General features: G+C 40.9%; 1 pseudogene across 1 annotated transcript; it reads right to left on the bottom strand.

Annotated features, from left to right (window-relative positions):
* Positions 1-428: 428 nt before the first annotated feature.
* Positions 429-1,020, bottom strand: LOC311615895 (large ribosomal subunit protein eL15-like; annotated as a pseudogene). Its single transcript has one exon. The product of its transcript is annotated as a large ribosomal subunit protein eL15-like (transcript).
* Between the last annotated feature and the right edge of the window lie 7,056 nt (positions 1,021-8,076).

Raw genomic sequence — 8,076 nt, 5'->3', positions numbered from 1 at the left:
CAGAAAGGAGCACCCAGGTGGCATGGGGTTGTCGGAGGATGTGATGATTTGGAACAGGTGCCTGGTGGGAGTAAGATGGAGATGATGTTACCATGACAACTGATTATTGCGTTGGTCCAATGACCAGTTGCCATGGTGATGAGATCTTTGTGGCGGTGTGACATGGATCCCAAGGGAGAAGATGCTTGTGCAAAGGACCCTTTGCTCATTGGTAATGCTTTTATAGTTGCGATAATTTCCTCATTGCTTGATGAAGCCTCCCCCAGGAACTTCAACCAACGTTGATGTGCCCCCTCCTCCTTGTTCATTTATAGCGATCACCACTTGGAAAACGCACACATTTTCTTTTTCTTTCTACCTCTTTTTTTTTTTTTTTTGGACTGTCCCAAATTGTTTATTAGGTAAGAATTTTACAAACATTACTTATATTAGTGGTAACGGTGGAGAGCATTGCGCCTTCTCCAAGCTGCAGGGAGAGGACCACCAACAGTGTGGTGGAACTCGTGGCCCTTCCCAGGCCTCAGCTCTTGCGGCCACAGATGTCAGCCCTCGCATTTCCCTGTGCTTGTGGACCGGTTTGGTGATCCATTGGATGTCGGGATTTCTTTTGAGAGCCTTATGGAATGGAGCACTGAGGATAACCTCAAAGGATTTGTACGTGGAATCTTCGCCAACCCAGTAAGAGTCCAGGACTCTCAGAGCCCCACAGTGGCACCCAGCTCATTCCTCAGCAACAGACTGAAGACTTGCAGCAAATTTTAGCCGTTAACACCGTGATGGACAGGTTCGCCACAGGTGGCACCCTGAGGAGCACAGTGTTTGGGCCACACAGCACACACGAATCTGAGATATAATATAACCTGCTTGGCCTTGCAGCCCCGCCTGCATGCTTTGTCGGGCCAGGTGGGGCAGAGGGACCCTGTGAAGTGTGGAGTGCCAGCAGCGCACCCTGAGAAGGAAGCGCATTACATCGGACTGCTTCTCCCTCCACATCTCCTGGATGTACTTGGAAGCCCCCATCTTGGTTTACCTGATGGCTGTGGCCAGACGGAAAGCTGCACATATTTTCATTGTTCATGTTCTATATAGGTTTTTTAAATTTATTTGATAGTCTTTAATTCTTTTAATTTTTCTCTTTTTTCCTACACAGATGTAATCCTTTGAAGGCAGGGATAATTCCTACAATTCAGTTGTGTTTTCAATAGACTTGGGGTTAGTGAAAAAAACAAACATCTTTCTTTAAAAAATATATATATTTTATTTATTTATTTATTTATTTATTTATTTATTTACAGAGAGGAAGGGAGAGGGATAGAAAGCCAGAAACATTGATGAGAGAGAAACATCGATCAGCTGCCTCCTGCACACTCCCCACTGGGGACGTGCCTGCAACCAAGGTATATCCCCTTGACCAGAATCAAACCTGGGACCCTTCTGTTTGCAGGCTGATGCTCTATGCACCAAGCCAAACCAGTTAGGGCTAGATCTTTCTTTATACGCCATCTCTGCTTCTGCCATTTGCCAACTGTTTGGCCTTAGAAAAGTCCTTTTACCTCCTTGATTACTTTCTCTTCTATAAAATGGTAGGATAAAACTTGCACTGTGGAGTTGCTTATGATGATTACATATTAGCTAAATAAAGTAGGTGGCCTAGAGTATGGACTGAATCAATGATCCTGATTGTTATAACATGGTGCCCAGACCAGTCCCAGATGCCATGGTTAGCACTTAGGAATACTTGATGAATAGTAAGTTAATAATGACAGATGATAGGATAACAGTTGGACTCAATTTAATCTTCAGGGTCCTTAAAGATTAGTTGCCCAACATATATCAGCTGCAATTCTTTTTTCTCCTCTTTTTATTTTATTTTATTGGGGTGACACTGGTTAATAAAATTATATAGTTTCAGGTGTACAATTCTATAACACACAATCTGTATATTGCATTGTGTGTCTACCACTCAAAGTTAAGTCTCCTTTGCAAATCTCAACCTGCAATCCACATTATGCTAATTAAGAGACTAGATAACCAGATATTTTTTTAAATTTCTTTATTGATTAAGGTATTACATATGTGTCCTTATCCCTCCATCGTCCCCCCTCCTCCACCTCCTCCACTCATATCCTCACCCTCCTGGTGTCTGTGTCCATTGGTTAGGCTTATATGCATGCATACAAGTCCTTTGGTTGATCTCTTCCCCTAACTTCCCTCTGAGGTTTGATGGTCTGATCAATGCTTCTCTGTCTCTGGATCTGTTTTTGTTCATCAGTTTATGTTGTTCACTATATTCCATAAATGATAAATTCCATAAATTCCAAAAGATACTTATCTTTCTCTGATGGGCTTATTTCACTTAGCATAATGCTCTCCAGTTCCATCCATGCTGTTGCAAATGGTAAGAGTTCCTTCTTTGTTACTGCAGCGTAGTATTCCATTGTGCAGATGTACCACAGTTTTTTAATCCACTCATCTGCTGATGGGCACTTAGGCTGCTTCCAAATCTTAGCTATGGTGAATTGTGCCGCTATGAACATAGGATAACCAGATATTTTGTGCCCCTTTATGGAAGAACATACTACCAATGAAGTAGTTGTGCCCCCAAAGAACTCACACCTGAATCTGATTCATTCTCCAGACCCAACTTCTGATTTACAGAAACACAGAGGGCAAAACACGTTAAAAACCACCACAGGGAAGCACTTAGCAAGATCAATTTTGTGGGAAATACTTTAGGAAAGATAATGTAGCTTCTTCAGCAAATGCATTGCAAGAAAAAAAGAAATTTAGAAATTAAAAAATTCAAGAGACTTATCATTCAATTTCTGTCTGTGAATGTAATTGGAGCCTTAGCTAGTACTTGAAGCTGGATGGTGGATATATGTGAGTTCATTGCATCATTTGTCTATTTGCATATCTGTTTGAAGTTTTTCATAGCAAAAAAAAAAAAAAAGTTTGAAAAAGATTAAGAAATCATATTTAAAACTTTAAGTGAATTTAACCAAGACTGCTCACACAGTAAAGATGTTTAGATGTAAGAAAAAACTGCACACCCCTTAGTACAGGTTGGACGAATGCATTGTGATGGTTTAATGAATAAATTAATGCTTATTTCCCCTAACTAGTCCTCCATGCTGAGGTTTCTATATTGTACACATAAATATATTTTTCTATTTCAAGTTACAAGTAGTATTATTCCCAATGTCATGGGTTAGACTCCTTGAACAAACAGATTCCAAGATGGAGTTTATGAGCAAGAAGTTTCCTGGGGAGTTGGAGAGGTGTGCTTTTATGATTTGTCCTACAGGGGGAGTGAAGTGAAGAGGAATGGGCAGAGGGAGGAGTTGAAGTGTGATACAGTTGCCAAACAGATCTCATCTGATTCAGCGTACCCCGCCCCCAACATCTAGGGAGGGAGCTCCGGAGATGGAAGAGCTTTCCAAATATGTCCCACCTTGAACAACGGGGCCCGGTCCTCACACTTTGATTTACCCTCCTGCCTACTTTGCCCCAATAAATCTGAATTCCATTCAGGCTGAGCTCACAGGTTTCTGTTTTTGTGCACTCTTCCTTGAAACCTCCCTCCTCAGTCAGATCCTCCATTCTCCTTTCTCTATGAACCATTCAGGAGAATTGGAAGTGCTCATATTTATAACACTTCTTATGTGCTAAGCCTGTGTTAGCTTTCTACATGTGCCTTGTTCAAGTTAACGCACAACATACTTATGCAGTAAGTACTATTATTATCCCTATTTACGGATGAGAAAATTGAGGCTCAGAGAGATTAAGCAACTTGCTCAACTAAAGTCATTGAGTCAGTGAGTGGAAGAGCAGGGATTTAACCTCAGGCAAGGGAGCCCACACTCAACCACTTATCACTATCCTTCACTTGTTATATCGCTAGCACCTACTCTCTTAATCACTTTCACCTGTGCTGCCCCCAGCTACTATTTTTATCTTTATTACAAGCCCTGAGCACAGTAGCCAGCCTAGAGTTAGCATTTGACAAAGGTTTACTGAATGAATGGGTAGCCATCTCATCAGCATTTCTAGCAAATTTCATTTCAGAAACACTGTATAAACACAAGGTGGCATGGTTCATGGTAGCAAAGAGTAAGAAACCCCACTTTGAGAGTTAAATTTAGATATACTTAACAGAGAAGAAAAAGAGATTAGGTAAGGAAAGAGTACATTAACAGCTAAAAGATTAAAAAGGCTCAGCCGGGGTTGCTCAGTGGTTGAACGTCGACCTCAGAACCTATGAACCAGGAGTTCACAGTTTGATTCCTGGTTAGGGCACATGCCTGGGTTGTGGGCTTGATCCCCGGTATGAGGCATGTAGGAAGCAGCCGATCAATGACCCTCTATCTCTGTCGCTCTCCCTTCCTCTCTGAAATCAATAAAGATATACTTAAAAAAATTAAAGGTTAAAAAGGAAAAACTGTACTTCGGTACTTAAACATAAGCTCTGTGTTTGTATGTGCGTGCACACATGCCCACAGGCCTCTTGCTTTCAGAGTCATTGTAAAATGAAGCATTCCACATTCATTCTACTAAGCTGAGTAGTAGGAGCAAGCCGTAGGTGGATCATGAATTCAGAGTAAATGAAATTATAACAACTTCCTGCATCAGGAAGTATTCAAAATAGTTGCTCAAAAGTGAAAAGGTAGAAGATATATAGAGATTGCAAATAAGTTTCCATTAAATAGAAAAACAACTCTTGTGATTAAAGTATCAGAATCTGAGAAAACATATTTAGACAATCAGTTAGGGTTTTGAAGTTATATGATTGAGGCTTAAAGCTTTACTAGCAATGTGACCTCAGTTTTCTTTACTTATAAAATGGGGACAATGATCTCCCACTTTTAGATTGTTTTTCATTCCTTGTTCCCGAGAAAAGTCTTTGTTCCCTCCTCTGAACTTCTATGGACACCAACATTTTCCAGGATTGTTTCATAGATCTCCCACACATTATTTTTCCTGGAATATTTTAAAGCAAATCCTATATATAATGTCAGTTCATCTTCAATATTTCAGTTGCCAGGATTTCTGTTATTCTTTACATTAAAAAAACATTAAAAATTCTTGACTGATTGCTTTTAGAGAGAGAGGAAGGGAGAGAGAAGCATTGATTTGTTGTTCCACTTATTTATGTATTCATTGATTCTTGTGTGTGCCCTGACCAGGGATTGAAACTAGCAACTGTGATGTATCAGAACGATGCTCTAACCAAAGTAGCCATTTGGGCAGGGTGGATTTCTGGTATTATTATTTAAAAAGGAAAAAAAAGAAAAAAGAAACTCCAATGTTATCTCCTGGGGGGAGGGGGAGAGTAATCTTTTTGCACATGCTATTCAGTTTGATTAACCAGGTGGTAGGCAAACTGTGGCTCGAGAGCCACATGCGGCTCTTTGGCCCCTTGAGTTTTTAGCAAAGGCAAGCTTAGGAGTACCCTAATTAAGTTAATAACAATGTACCTACCTATATAGTTTAAGTTTTAAAAAATTGGCTCTCAAAAGAAATTTCAATCATTGTACTGTTGATATTTGACTCTGTTGACTAACGAGTTTGCCAACCACTGGGTTAGGTTAACCCTAGTAGGTTTACTAAATAACTCTTCATTTCTCTGCTTTGTGTTAGCCTTTACGGTATTCTAATAATGCCCAGCACTATTATACCTCAGAATTAGCTGCATGCTGCCTTTGCAGTATTTTAACTTTGTAAATGAATAGTAGTAATAACAGGTTGAATGTCTTTCTGGTTTTGAAGGACTGAGCCACAGATTTGTAGTCTAAATTTGTGTTCAGGACTGTCTTCAATGTTTGCTTCAAGAATGTTCCATGGAAAGTTTTCAAATTACTGCCCTGCATTCTTTGGCAATGTCCAGCAAGTGCTCAGCCTTAGACTCCTGCAACTTTGTCTGAGTTTAACCTTCACTTGCATCTTCTCTGTGATGGCGCTAAGAGGTATTCCTCCTCCACTTCCTCCGCTGTGGGTTTGGGCTCGGGTAGACCAGCAGCTGCAGAGGTGGAGACTCAGAAGTAGCGCTCCCAGCAGCTGGTGTACCAGGTGACAGAACTTTGCTGGGAGAAGTGCTTGGACAAACCTGAGCCAAAGTTGGACAGTCAGGTCAGGCCTGTTTAATAAACTGCGTTGAGTGTATTACTGACACGAGCCAATTCATCTTGAATTGACTGGAACAGATCAGAAATCCAAGTCAGTCTTCTCAGAAGGCCTTTCTGACTGATTTTAGCATTACCTTTTTGGAAAAGGAAAGTAGTTCAAGAAATGAAGAGTGGCAGGTGGAATGGTAGAAGAAAAGGCTATTGGGGGGTTGGCTCCCACATTTGTCACTCTTGGGACATCCTGTCACCTGAGAATGACCTTTTTTTTATTATTATTGTTTGGGGTCTGAGGATCATATGTGTAGTAGATTGTGTTGTTGTCTTTTATTGTGTGGTTTTTTTGTTGTTAATCCTCACCTGAGGATATTTTTCCATTAGTTTTTAGGAAGAGTGGAAGAGAGAGGGAAAGACAGAGAAATATCGATGTGAGAGAAACATATCAATTGCTTGCCCTTGACCAGAGCCCCGACCCGGGAGGAGCCTGCAACCGAGGTACATGGCCTTGACCGGAATCGAACCGAGGACCCTTTGGTCCGCAGGCTTACGCTCTATCCATTGAGCCAAACCACCTAGGGCAGTTGTATTTTTTAATGTTAATTTTTGTGAAACAATGAACAAATGAAAACTTTACTAGCTGCATATTACTGTATGTGGGACTATGTTTTTCTCAAAGTCCCATTATCTGCTCTCTATGATTTGATAGTGGGACCACATGGGTAAAATCTGTCATTTGCATGGATTCATTTCGGATCTCTGGGAACCTTGATACACACATCTTTGTATCTCTCAGAAAGGGCAGCAGTGGGGGGAGAGTAATTTGGCACTTAACTGTAGGCCTCCTTAGTGTTTTGAGCATTGGGTGCTAGAAAAAAATCTATGGAATGTTCATATAATACAGTTCAGCTTTCTAAATTATCTCCCTTTGTACTATGACTTACTTACATATCTAAATAAAGTATGGTCTTGAGGTACAGGCAGCCTGAATATCTAGAGCCCTTTAATTATAAAGGAATCTAGCCGTTGAACGTAATTCTCATTACTTAACAAAGAAGAAGTTAACTTACTCTGTATATCAGGATCCAAGAAATTCAAAGATGTGCCTAAAAACATAGTAAACATTCAAATCTGTCAAAAATAGGAGTTTCAGAGGTACATGCCTGTTAATCAGTATGAATGCCGTGTACTGCATTCTTTCGATCACAAAAATAAAAGCTTCTACAAGGCTAAAAAGATGAATGAGGCCGCAACCAGTTTGGCTCAGTGGATAGAGCGTCGGCCTGCGAGCTGAAAGGTCCCAGGTTCGATTCCGGTCAAAGGTCCAGCATGTACCTTGGTTGCGGGCACATCCCCAGTGGGGGGTGTGTAAGAGGCAGCTGATTCTCTCAATGATGTTTCTAACGCGCTATCTCTTTCCCTTCCTCTCTGTAAAAAAATCAATAAAATATATATAAAAAATAAAAATAAAAAGATGAGTGAGGATGGCCTTTGTCTCAAGAACAGAGACTATATTTTAACCTTCTTTGAAACATAACTTTCAGGTTCCTTTGGGACATGACATGGTCTATGGTACCTGTCCTACAATGGCTGTCTGAGCCCCCAGATCAGGACTGAGTTTCAAATTCACTGTGAAAGCCTTTTTACCACATTGCACCAAGCATCCCATTTTCTACATCTTCTCAGACTTCCCAAGCAACCTGTTTACCTAGGGATAACACCGGAAGTCTGGATCACCAACAGATACAAATTCAGAAAGGGTCTATGGTAGCAATTCCCATTTCAGAGTGTCCCAGTCAGCAAGAGGAGTTTCTTTCACTTGTGCTGTGTGTCCCTCCCAGGTCAGCCGCGGCTTTGTTGCATGTTGTCTTCACTCCGGGACCGAAGCAGATCAATTATTTTCTATCTTGAATGTTGCCGGTCATCAGGGCAGCAGGAAAGGTAAACATGGTGACGT

Source organism: Pipistrellus hanaki, assembly GCF_964339955.1.
Source record: "Pipistrellus hanaki genome assembly, chromosome: 2".
NCBI classification, from domain to species: domain Eukaryota; kingdom Metazoa; phylum Chordata; class Mammalia; order Chiroptera; family Vespertilionidae; genus Pipistrellus; species Pipistrellus hanaki.
This window is presented reverse-complemented; position numbering and strand designations above follow the sequence as displayed.